Source organism: Ovis aries, chromosome 11, assembly GCF_016772045.2.
Source record: "Ovis aries strain OAR_USU_Benz2616 breed Rambouillet chromosome 11, ARS-UI_Ramb_v3.0, whole genome shotgun sequence".
In the NCBI taxonomy this organism is placed as follows: Eukaryota; Metazoa; Chordata; class Mammalia; order Artiodactyla; family Bovidae; genus Ovis; species Ovis aries.
In genome coordinates, this window is record NC_056064.1 from 12,319,264 (window position 1) to 12,332,571 (window position 13,308).

The 13,308-nt window shown below is 39.4% G+C and overlaps 1 protein-coding gene across 6 annotated transcripts in view; it reads left to right on the forward strand.

The window, feature by feature from the left end:
* Nucleotides 1-13,308, forward strand: part of USP32 (ubiquitin specific peptidase 32) — a 198,682-nt gene that overhangs the window by 31,227 nt on the left and 154,147 nt on the right. For 3 of the 6 annotated variants that reach the window (XM_060395174.1, XM_060395175.1, XM_060395176.1), the window contains exon 2: nucleotides 32-89. The exons of the other annotated variants lie outside the window; for them this stretch is intronic. The gene's annotated coding sequence lies outside the window, so the exon portion shown is untranslated. The remainder of the gene's footprint in view (nucleotides 1-31; nucleotides 90-13,308) is intronic. 6 annotated transcript variants of the gene reach the window in all.

Genomic DNA, 13,308 nt, shown 5'->3' on the forward strand with positions numbered 1-13,308 from the left:
TGCCATCTCTGATCTCCCCTCCCTCCTCCAGTTCACTGGATGCCAGCCCCTGTATGCCAGCTGTTGTACTTCCTACTGTACTTTTCAAGGTACTGTACTGTGAAATTAAAAATATTTTCTTTAATTTTTGTGTTTGTTTTGTTAATGTACTATTTGTGTGGAATGGGGCTATTGTTGGGGCTTCCCAGGTCGCGCAGTGGTAAAGAATCTGCCTGCCAGCGCAGGAGATGCAAGAGACAGTTTCGATCCCTGGGTGGGGAAAATCCCCTGGAGGAGGAAATGACAACCCACTCCAGTATTCCTGCCTGGAAAATTCCATGGACAGAGCATCCTGGCGGGCTATGGCCCAGGGTCTTGGCAAAGGGTCGGGCGTGACTGAGTGCATGCACACACACATAGGTACAGTACTGCACTATAATACATAATTGTGTTAGTTGAGTTACTAACTTTGTCAGATTTATAACCAAATTGGACTTGGAGATGTGTAGTCAGAACAAAACTTTTTTGTATGTAGGGAACTTACTGTATTATGTTATAAAAAAACTTTTCTTAAAGGGAAGGAGAATGAAAGTAGTAAATGATTTTAATTTTAAATTCATGGATATTAAATGTGACTGGCTTAGCAGGTTTTAGGGGATGGTGATGAAAGAAACATCATTGGTTCCCTTCAGTTGAGTTCAGTCACTCAATCGTGTCCGACTCTTTGCAACCTCATGAATTGCAGCATGCCAGGCCTCCCTGTCCATTACCAACTCCCAGAGTTCACCCAGACTCTTGTCCGTCGAGTCAGTGATGCCATCCAGCCATCTCATCGATTTTTGCCCCCTTCTCCTCCTGGCCCCAATCCCTCCCAGCATCAGAGTCTTTTCCAGTGAGTCAACTCTTCCCATGAAGTGGCCAAAATATTGGAGTTTCAGCTTTAGTATCAGTCCTTCCAAGGAACACCCAGGACTGATTTCCTTTAAAATGGACTGGTTGGATCTCCTTGCAGTCCAAGGGACTCTCAAGAATCTTCTCCAACACCACAGTTTAAAAGCATCAATTCTTTGGCACTCAGCTTTCTTCATAGTCCAACTCTCACATCCATACATGACCACAGGAAAAACCATAGCCTTGAGTAGACAGACCTTTGTTGGCAAAGTAATGTCTCTGCTTTTGAATATGCTGTCTAGGTTGGTCATAACTTTCCTTCCAAGGAGTAAGCGTCTTTTTAATTTCATGGCTGCAGTCGCCATCTGCAGTGATTTGGAGCCCTCCCAAAATAAAGTCTGACACTGTTTTCCACTGTTTCCCCATCTATTTGCCATGAAGTGATGGGACCAGATGCCATGATCTTAGTTTCCTGAATGCTGAGCTTTAAGTCAACTTTTTCACTCTCCTCTTTCACTTTCATCAAGAGGCTTTTTAGTTCCTTTTCACATTCTGCCATAAGGGTGGTGTCATCTGCATATCTGAGGTTATTGATATTTCTCCCAGCAATCTTGATTCCAGCTTGTGCTTCTTCCAGCCCAGCGTTTCTCAGGATGTTTCTCTTAGGAAACCTGAAACCAGTGTGTGGGCTGGCCTTCTCTTCCTCCATCCCTCCCTCCTTCCCGTTTATCTTTCCTCTTCCCCCCTCCCCCTTCTTTCCTTCCTTCCCTTTTTCTTGCCTTTCTGCTTCCTCCTTCCCCTCTCTCCTTGTTTTCAGTCTTTTTCTCTCTCCTCAAAAGAATCAGTACAGAGATATATGTTAGCCTTATCTGACTCAGTTCAGTTCAGTCGCTCAGTCAGGTCTGACTCTTTGCGACCCTATGAACCGCATCACGCCAGGCCTCCCTGTCCATCACCAACTCCTGGAGTCCACCCAAACTCATGTCCATTGAGTCGGTGTCCTTCATTCTTTGTGGAGTTATTTCTCCACTGATCTGTAGTAGTATATTGGGCATCTATGACCTGGGAGTTCATCTTTCAGTGTCCTATCTTTTTGCCTTTTCATACTCTTCATGGAGTTCTCAAGGCAAGAATACTGAAGTGGTTTGCCATTCCCTTCTCCAGTGGATCACATTCTGTTAGACCTCTCCACCATGACCCATCCATCTTGGGTCGCCCCACACGGCATGACTTAGTTTCATTGAGTTAGACAAGCTGTGGTCTGTGCTTATCTTACTAAACTACTGCCAAAATCCTTTTTTTTTTTTTTTTTTTGCCATCCCCAGCAGTTTGTGGAGTCTTAGTTCCTGGACTAGTGATTGAACCCTAGGACCTTGGCAGTGAAAGCTCGGAGTCCTAACCACTGGACTGCTAGGGAATTCCACCCCCCCACCCCGCCCCCCACTTATTTGGGAAGAATCTTATGAGATAGTGTCTGTGAAAATGCCTTTAAAGCGTAAAATGCTAGGTTAGATACAACGTATATTCTTTTTTTTTTAAAGAGATTAAAGGCACTGATGACAACTTGTCATTACATTTGGTTAGATTTGCAGAGAAATTTGGGCTACTGATTGTCTTTTGACTAAGTTTTTTCATCTCTAGGGGAAAGAGTACTTGGAAACATATTTTAGTGTAGTTGAACTGATGAGTGCAATGTTGCTGATAGCTCAAAAGTTTATGAACCAGGAGAATGATAAATTGTGTGTTTGAGTTGAAAAACTGCTGGAAGCAAGTGAATGAACTAGAAAACTTGTCATCAACATATGTTAAATAGCCATTTTATATTATGGAGAATAAAAAAAGCCACGTGAATACTTAAAGGCATTCTTTCCATGACATTTTTAAGTCTCTCCTGCAGCATTTTAAGTATACCACAAATTTCCTGTGATCATAAACTAAGTGGTGTCTTTTCTGATTAATGTTCTTACGGGCAGTTTTCAAAGACATTTCAACCTTAAAAATTATTTGAGATTGTTAAGTGACATACTTGGCATGTTTCCGAATGCGAGCTGCTATTCTTAGTAGAAGAACACCTGTACAACTTGCCTGTTTCTCCATTTGTGCTCTAAGCTGATGAGTTGTTATTCGTGCATTCATTGATAAAGTAGCTCAGCTGTCCAGCACACATAGTCCATTCTGGTTTTTTTTTTTTTTTTCCACATTTTTATGCTTGTTAATAGAAACCAATAGGAAGACGCAGAATTTTCTCTTCGACTACTGCAATTTTTTATGCAATGCAGCAAAGCTCAGGGATGCTGAGGAAGCAGAAGTAGTGGCAGATGGTCCAACCTGATGGTCTGCAAAGACGGAGTGGTTCCTTTTGATTACAGACACTGGCAGTCTGTGAAGTGAAGATACCGAGCCACAGTCTACTCTACAGCATGCACTAACCGTGTGTGTTGTGGTAAAGCCAAGAACAGCTTTGTATGGGCATCGTAGAAGTGATGCATTCACTTTTCCGCACACCCACATGTAGCAACACTGTCAGCATTATATCTGTGAGTGCTAAGGCTAAACGGCATTTACATTGCCGCACTGTCTTCTGCTTTGAATTACAGATGATTTGAAACTAGTACATAAGAGCAGGAACTAGATTTATACCTTCTCAATAACAAGAGAAATGGAGATTTATTTTCTCCATTATTTGAATATCTAACTGTATAGGGCCATACAAGATAGATTCTTTTAGAAATTTTTGTTTGAATTATAGAGACTATATAAACAACAGTGAATAAAAGGCTAGGAAAAGCACAATTGTAGGCATGTAATTTGGTAGAGCCATTTGGAAGGAAGTTTGATATTTATTAAAAGAAAGAAATGTGAATGACCTAGTTATCGCTCTCTAAAGAAGCATAATATATGTGTATATGTATATATTTTATTAGGAGGCATGATTTTTCATGTATATGTATACATTTCATTAGGAGGCAAATGTTGTATGAAGGAAAAAATGAGAAACAAGATAAATGTCCAACAGTAAGGAATATCTAGACTATCTGTAGTATTGTTACGTAACGGAGTACTGTGCAACACAATAAGGAATGAGCTACATTTCTGTGAGTAGTGCTTACAAAGGCGTGAAAAAAAGATGTGAAAGGAGACAGACCAAACACTGATTGTCTCTAGGAGAAGGGTGTGGGATCAAAACTAGTGGGAGGAAGTGACAAGGATTTGGTAGTGGTGAGGCCTTTAGCCGTATCTGTGTGCAGTTTGAATTTAAAAGAAGACTGCTTTTACTTATTACTTGTGTAAAAAAAAGTTAATCAAAAAGCTATCCCAAAGTACTGTCCAATACAATAACCACTTTGTTTTTGTATAATATCATTCACTGTGTATATATTTTGTACGCTTTTAATAATCTTCGGTCAGTTTATCTTATAAACATGTTTTCAAGGTTCTATGAAGGGTTTTTTTTTTGCGATCTTTATGATACTCAAATTATTTCTTTAAATGAAACTACTAGGAATGAACCATATGATCAAAGGATATGACCATTTCCTGCTCTTAAGTATTTCCGTATTAATTTCCAAAAGGATTTTTACCCGTGTATGATGCTGCCAGCAAAGGTGAAGTGCACTAACTTCATAACCTCAGCATTCAAATTTCTTTGTAAAAGCATAACATAGAGATTAACAGTATGGACCCTAGAAACTGAGTCCTTGGGTGGAAATCACATTTCTGCCCCTCAGCTGCCTGACCTTGAGCAAGTGACTTACCTTTTGTTCTTCAACTTCCTCATCTGTAAAATGGGAATAATAAGTGTCTACTCTGTAGGATCATGGAAAAAGGAAGAGAGTTCCAGAAAAACATCTATTTCTGCTTTATTGACTATGCCAAAGCCTTTGACTGTGTGGATCACAAGAAACTGTGGAAAATTCTGAAGAGATAGGCATACCAGACCACCTGACCTGCCTCTTGAGAAACCTATATGCAGGTTAGGAAGCAACAGTTAGAACTGGACATGGAACAACAGACTGGTTCCAAATAGGAAAAGGAGTACATCAAAGCTGTATATTGTCACCCCGCTTATTTAACTTCTATGCAGAGTACATCATGAGAAACGCTGGGCTGGAAGAAGCACAAGCTGGAATCAAGATTGCCGGGAGAAATATCAATAACCTCAGATATGCAGATGACACCACCCTTACGGCAGAAAGTGAAGAGGAACTAAAACGCCTCTTGATGAAAGTGAAAGAGGAGAGTGGAAAAAGTTGGCTTAAAGCTCAACATTCAGAAAACGAAGATCATGGCATCTGGTCCCATCACTTCATGGGAAATAGATGGGGAAACAGTGCAAACAGTGTCAGACTTAATCTTTGGGGCTCCAAAATCAAGGCAGATGGTGATTGCAGCCATTAAATTAAAAGACGCTTACTCCTTGGAAGGAAAGTTATGACCAACCTAGACAGCATATTAAAAAGCAGAGACATTACTTTACCAACAAAGGTCCAAAAATCATAGTCAAGGCTATGATTTTTCCAGTGGTCATGTATGGATGCGAGAGTTGGACTGTGAAGAAAGCTGAGCGCCGAAGAGTTGATGCTTTTGAACTGTGGTGTTGGAGAAGATTCTTGAGAGTCCCTTGGACTGCAAGGAGATCCAACCAGTCCATCCTAAAGGAGATCAGTCCTGGGTGTTCATTGGAGGGACTGATGCTGAAGCTGAAACTCCCAGTTCTTTGGCCACTTCATGTGAAGCATTGACTCATTGGAAAAGACTCTGATGCTGGGAGGGATTGGGGGCAGGAGGAGAAGGGGACAACAGAGGATGAGATGGCTGGATGGCATCACTGACTCAATGGACTTGAGTTTGAGTGAACTCTGGGAGTTGGTGATGGACAGGGAGGCCTGGCGTGCTGCGATTCATGGGGTCGCGGAGAGTTGGACATGATTGAGCGACTGAACCTGACTCTAGGGAAATTACAAGGATTATATGAAATAATATTTGTAAAACACGTGGAATAGTGCCTCCCATAGAGCATATGTTAGATAAAAATTTTTTAAAAAATAATTTGGAGGCCCCTTGGAACAAGACTGTGTCATATCCAGTTTGTATCTTATCTGACTTGTTTGATATTGTATGATTCTTTTTCTTCTAAAATTTGTCACTTTTTATCTTGAAGAAAAAAACATACCATAAAATATATAAATATATAAATTTTGAGTACATGGTATCTGTTTTAATGATAAGGAAAAAGGTTCATTTACCAAAGTTAAGAGATTTTGAGTCATCATTTGATTTTCTGCCTTTGCACAAACAAATGTCTAAATTATACCTATTCCACAGCACTTTTAAGAGTTCAGTTCAGTTCAGTCACTTAGTCATGTCCAGCTCTTTACGACCCCATGAATCACAGCATACCAGGCCTCCCTGTCCATCACCAAATCCCAGAGCTCATCCAAACTCATGTCCATCAAGTCAGTGATGCCATCCAGCCATCTCATCCTCTGTTGTCCCCTTCTCCTCTTGCCCCCAATCCCTCCTAGCATCAGGGTCTTTTCCAATGAGTCAACTCTTTGCATGAGGTGGCCAAAGTATTGGAGTTTCAGCTTTAGCATCAGTCCTTCCAAGGAACACCCAGGACTAATCTCCTTTAGAATGGACTGGTTGGATCTCCTTGCAGTCCAAGGGACTCTCAAGAGTCTTCTCCAACACCACAGTTCAAAAGCATCAATTCTTTGGCGTTCAGCTTTCTTCACAGTTCAACTCTCGCATCCATACATGACCACTGGAAAAACCATAGCCTTGACTAGACAGACCTTTGTTGGCAAAGTAATGTCCCTGCTTTTTAATATGCTATCTGCTGCTGTTAAGTCGCTTTAGTCATGTCCAACTCTGTGCAACCCCATAGACGGCAGCCCACCAGGCTCCACCATCCCTGGGATTCTCCAGGCAAGAACGCTAGAGTGGGTTACCATTTCCTTCTCCAATGCGTGAAAGTGAAGTCACTCAGTTGTGTCCGATTCTTAGTGACCCCACGGACTTCAGCCTACCAGGCCCCTCTGTCCATGGGATTTTCCAGGCAAGAGTACTGGAGTGGGTTGCCATTGCCTTCTCTGAATATGCTGTCTAGGTTGGTCATAACTTTCCTTCCAAGGAGTAAGCATCTTAATTTCATGACTGTAATCGCCATCGCAGTGATTTTGGAGCCCAAAAATATAAAGTCTGACACTGTTTCCACTGTTTCCCCATCTGTTTCCATGAAGTGATGGGACCAGATGCCATGATCTTCGTTTTCTGAATGTTGAGCTTTAAGCAAACTTTTTCACTCTCCACTTTCATCAAGAGGCTTTTAAGTTCCTCTTCACCTTCTGCCATAAGTGTGGTGTCATCTGCGTATCTGAGGTTATTGATATTTCTCCCGGCAATCTTGATTCCAGCTTGTGCTTCTTCCAGCCCAGCGTTTCTCATGATGTACTCTGCATAGAAGTTAAATAAGCAGGGTGACAATATACAGCCTTGATGTACTCCTTTTCCTATTTGGAACCAGTGTGGTGTTCCATGTCCAGTTCTAATTGTTGCTTCCTAACCTGCATACAGGTTTCTCAAGAGGCAGGTCAGGTGATCTGGTATTCCCATCTGTTTCAGAATTTTCCACAGTTTCTTGTGATCCACACAGTCAAAGGCTTTGGCTAGTCAATAAAGCAGAGATAGATGTTTTTCTGGAATTCTCTTGCTTTTTCGATGATCCAGCGGATTTTGGCAATTTGATCTCTGGTTCCTCTGCCTTTTCTAACATACTGTATTTCCCACCTGGGTTTCATTTAGTAGGATGCTAAATGAAAGAGGAGGAGATACTTTTAATGATGACAAACATTAGGTATAATGAGAAAACAGTTTTATTGAGCCCCATTGTTAGTCAGTATTGTTTTAGATGGCTGTGATTCAGTAATAAGTGAAAGACTATGAATAGAAGAATAGACAGGACATGCATTTGATCGTTAAGAGAAGTCTGAATCTTTATCCAAAAATTTACTCAACATCAGTAGTATTTAAGATTCTTTGATTGGTTGGGGTAGAGATTAACAAGGTTGTTTCTTTGTTCTCACGAGCAGAGGGGCGATACGCAATTAAATCAATGAACACAGTGTCAGTTGTGTTATTTAAAGGGTGAAGCATTGAAAAATTGAGGCTAAGTAAATGGCGATAGGGAGGAACACCTAACTTTTTAGGTAGTGGGGCATGGAAGCCTGTAGAATATGCTTCTAGGCAAAGCACAAGAGAGACTTGCAGCCCTGTCTTGAAGGATGTTGGGCCTCTCTTAATAGGCAGTGCAAGGATGACAGGGAGTATAATACTCTTAGTGAAAGTGAAGTCGCTCAGTGTCCGATTCTTTGCGACACCATGGACTGGAGCCTACCAGGCTCCTCAGTCCATGGCGTTTTCCAGGCAGGAGTACTGGAGTGGGTTGCCATTGCCTTCTCCAGGGGATCTTCCTGACCCAGGGATCGAATCTGGCTCTCCCGCAATGCAGGCAGATGTTTTACTGTCTGAGCCAAGGAACCACCTATAATATTGTTAGGGAATTGTAAATACACTTAACTCTAAATCAACTGCACAAGTCCATTTGTACTCAGATTTTTTTTCAGCAGTAAATACATATAGTATGTATGATCATGATTGGATGAATCTGAGAATGTGGGACTGAAGATACAGAGAAACCATGTATTCAGAAAAACTGCACATATAGAGAACTGACTAAGTTATACATGAATTTTTCGATTGCATGGAACCTCCCGCCGACTCCCACCCCTTTCATTCATTATTCAAGAGTCAACTGTAATGGAATAGTTGGGGCCTTTGTGTTGCTACTTCTCATTCTAAGTTCTAGAGTTAAATTTTTCCAAAAAGAAAAAGGACTTCCCTGATAGTCTTGTGGTTAGGACTCTGTGCTTCCACTGCAGGGGGCCCAGGTTTGATCCCTGGTTGGGGAACTAAGATCTCATATGCCAAGTGGCCAAAAAAAAGATAAAAAATATCTTCTATTTATTGCATGCTAAAACATCTTAGATCCTTTTGGTCTAAGACAAGGATTCTCATCATCAGTATTCTAGTCTTGGCTACTTTATCCAAATTCAATATAGAATAAACTCTTTATGTAAAAATTAGTTTCATTTAAAATCTAATTTTTAGATGTAAAAAGTCTTGCTTGGGGCTTGTATTCTTGATGTGCAGAGTAACGTTACTCTTATTAACCCTTTACTGGTTTTCTGATCCTTTGAATTTCGCATTATCTACATTTTTCTAGTACTGTTTCTCAGTTGTGAGGTTCTAACCTATAGCTGATTTTTTTCTGATTGCTCCCTATATGTTTATATGTTCAAGTAACCATTAAATTACATGCTACCCTGGTGGCTCAGACACTAAAAAATCTGCCTGCAATGCAGGAGACCTGGGTTCGATCCCTGGGTTGGGAAGATCCCCTGGAGAATGACATGGCAACCCACTCCAGTATTCCTGCCTAGAGAGTATCCATGGACAGAGGAGCTTGGTGGGCTCCATGCAGTCCTTGGGGTCGCAAAGAGTTGGGCATGACTGAGCGACTAAACTCAGCATAGCACAGCCATTAAATCATCTTTTATATGCTCTCCTGATTATATTAGATATCCAGATTTAGTTCAGAAGTTTTTCTTTTATGCTAGGTGAATGTATCTTGCACTTACCTTTGCAGTGTGTTCATGTCAGACATAATTTAGTCACCACTAGTTTGCTTTTTACCATTTTCCTGTGTCATGTTTGTAGAAATTTCTTTGTTTCTATTGCGGGATTTCTGCTTTATTACTTGTGCTTTTATGTTTAGTTAACTGTTTATATTTTACCATTCTTTTCCTCTCTGTTAGATAGTTTGAGAAGTTTAAAAGAACGGTTATTTTGACTTTTCCTTCAAAATGCAGTATTTCTGTGTTTTGGAGTCAAAATACTGTGAATGCTTAAAGGGATTTGTGAAAATGTATCTTGGTAGATGTGTTCACTATAAGAAATTAGCTTTGTACTGTTGAGTGATTTAATGAGGTTAAGAGAATTGAGCAATTGAAATGTGTTTTTTAAAAATTATTTAGTTAACCTTTTTTTTTGGCTGTGCTGCATCTTCATTGCTGCTCCTGGGTTTTCTCTAGTTGCAGTGTTCAGGCTTCTCATTGTGGTGACTTCTGTTGCAGAGCGAGGCTCTCGGGTGTGGGCTCAGTAGTTGTGGCACATGGGCTTAGTTGCCCGGTGGCATGTGGACTCTTCCCTTACCAGCGATTGAACCTGTGTCCCCTGCATCGGCAGGCAGATTCTTAACCACTGGACCACGAGGAAAGTGTGAAATGTATTTTGTATATATGTATATATATACATATACACAAAAGAGAGGGTGAGCTAGTTTTAAAGTACTCTACACATTGAATTCTGTAAGTTTATTTGGAATTTAAATTTTATTTCTCCATAGAGACAGTGTTAGAAATATGATGATTAGATTCATGGGGTGGTAATTTACAGAAATTTAAGTCACTGAGTTTCTGAAATATTGTATATTTGCAATAAAAAAGTAATAGAAACAGTTCTGTGGGGGTACTAGATGAACTACAGTAACAATAAAGTTGAAAAAGTTATTTTAAAATATATCTAAATGCTAATATTTGAATATGTCGAATACTGTTCCCTGCTAAGTCAGTGAGTGCTTTTCAGATGCAGCCTCAGTGTGTTTATCAACTGCCATTAGTCACAAAGAAGGTTAAAAGTATTCTTAGGGAATTTTTGTCTATTTGTACATAGCTGGGAAGTTGTCAGTAAGTCAGGTGTTTGTATTTGTAGGAATGTTCCTATGCATTTGGGTTAGATTTTTCACAGGGTTAGAATCTATTCTTTTTTTAATCAGCCTTCTTTTGCTCAGTATAACAAAAATTTCATCTATGTTGTTAACTTGGTTCAGTAGCTTTTGCATCTTCTGTGCTGAATAATATTCTGTAATATTAATGTATAATGATTTTTTTGTTAACCTATTCAGTGAACATTTGGGTCATTTCCAGTTTTTTGCTGTTAACAGTGAAGTTACTATGAACATTTTGTACAAGTCCTTTGGGATCATATAGTTTTATTTCTCTTAGGTAAATACTTAGGAGTGAAATTGCTGGGTCGTAGGATAGGTATGTGTTAAGAAGAAACAGCTAAACTTTTTCCAAAGCAAGGTATGCTGTTTTATTACATTCCCACTGGCAGTGAGTAAAAGTTTCACTTCCTCTGTATCCTTGTCAACATTTGGTGTTCTTAGCCTTTGAAGTTTTAGCCATTTTAATAGTTGTGTAATAGTATCCTATCAATGGTTTTTTCCTTGAGGAAGTTTTTTTTTTTTTTTAATGTGGACCATTTCTACAGTCTTTATGGAGTTCGTTACAATATTGCTTCTGATTTATGTTTTGTTTTTTTGGCCCTGAAGCATGTGGGATCTTAGCACCCAGGCTAGGGATGGAACCCGCACCTCCAAAGACTCCTGGAAGGGGAGTCTTAACTGCTGGGCTGCCAGGGAAGCCCCCCATCAGTGGTTTTAGTTTACATTTCCTATCTTCTTTTATGAAATGCTCATTTAAGTCTTTTTTCCCATCTTTCAGTTGGGCTCTCTGTCTTTAATGTTTGCATTAAAGGAAGGTAATAAAAGGAGTCTGATACTTAAAGATGAAGTTGTAGATGTTCAGAAGCAATGTAGTTAATACTCTTAAACCAGGCAGGGATGTTTTCTGTATTGATGAGAGGGCTGGGGATCGAACTTTCAATGATCTCGTTTGCTTTTTGTGTTTTGATGGGTAGAATTCAGAATAAGTAGAAAGCATTAATTTAGACTTAATTAATTAAGCATTAATTTAGTATTAATTTAGACTGTAATAATAGAATTTAAACTTTGGGTTCCCAGGTAGAGCCATAGCCATATCTGCCGTAGCAACAGTTTGTATGAGCATTGGTACGACTCCTATGAGCCATTAGTTTTTTTGAGAGTAATATTTCTTAGAGATCAAAATCAGTACTTAACAATACTAACATTGTCCTTGATTAGCCAAATCAGTCTTTTTTTGGCCTCATGTCTTTTTAGAAGAATAAATACATAATCGTTAAAATTAGTTTTTTAACTCTGTCTTATTTAGAGTTCATTTCCTGTGTCAAAATGAATGTCTGCTTAAAAGGAATTGATCCTTTATATTAGAAACTCTAGTTTATGGAACAAATGTTAGGCCAGATTCAGAATTTCTAATTTTGTGCCGCTTGATTAAAGATTATGAATATGTGTGTGATTTTAATCCTTCAACTTTGCTTTTCCCCTTCTTCTGAGAGGAAACACTCTTATGTACCATTTGACCCTAGATATATTCTGAAATTTTTTAATTAAAAATTTTTTAAAAAATTTTAATTTATTGTTTTCATCTATGCTGCGTCTTCATTGCCGCGTGTGGGTTTTCTCTAGTTGTGGTGAGTGGGGGCTACTCTCTAGTTGCAGTGTGAGGGCTTCTTGTTGCAGTGGCTTCTCTTGTTTCAGAGCATGGGCTCTAAGGTACCTGGACTTCGTGGTTGTGATGCACAGGCTTAGTTGCTGCGTGGCAGGTGGAATCTTCCTGGATAAGGGTTCAAACCCATGTCTCCTGCATTGGCAGGCAGAATCTTAACCACTGGACCACAAGGGAAGTCCATATTCTGAAACTCTTGTTTTCTGAAGTCACTAGTGGCAAAAAAAATGCTGTTCGTAGGCTGTCTCTTATCTGAGACATTTAGGTTGGCCTTTATTATCTACTTGAAGTGACTTTGCAGTAGTTTTTGCTTTGGGTAGTCTGCCAGAGGCTTTTGGTAGGTAAATTCACTTTTAGATCAACTACACTACGCATATTAAAAAAAAATGTATTGGGATATAGCCGATTAACAATGTTGTGATAGTTAGGTGAACCACACAAAGGGGACTCAGCCATACATATATACACGTATCAAGGACATTTATAAGTTAATATCTGTTGTGATTTTCTTTCTACTTTGGGCATTTTCCTTCTGTATTTGGATATTCTTAATCTAGTTTGGCAGAGAAAAGCATATTTCCTAGTGTTTGTTTACTTCTGTGGTTATCTTATGCTTCAGATGTTAAATTTTCATCCATGCCTTTGGAACTAAATTGTTAAAATAGCAACTCCTATCTTTTAGCAAAAATCTGAATGCATGACAGGCTTTGGCTGTATAAGAAAGATGAAGAAATAGATTACTTGGTCCCTGCTTTCAAGAGACTTAAAATCTACTTGGAGAGATAAGACTTAACCATAACCTTTGAAAAAAAAAAAGTGATTTAAGGCAGTGCGTAATAGGAGTATAGAGTACCAGTATTGTGAAATATTTTATAAGCATGTAATGAGTCGTAGTGAAGTACTGAACTTTTAAAAAAAAGCTTAC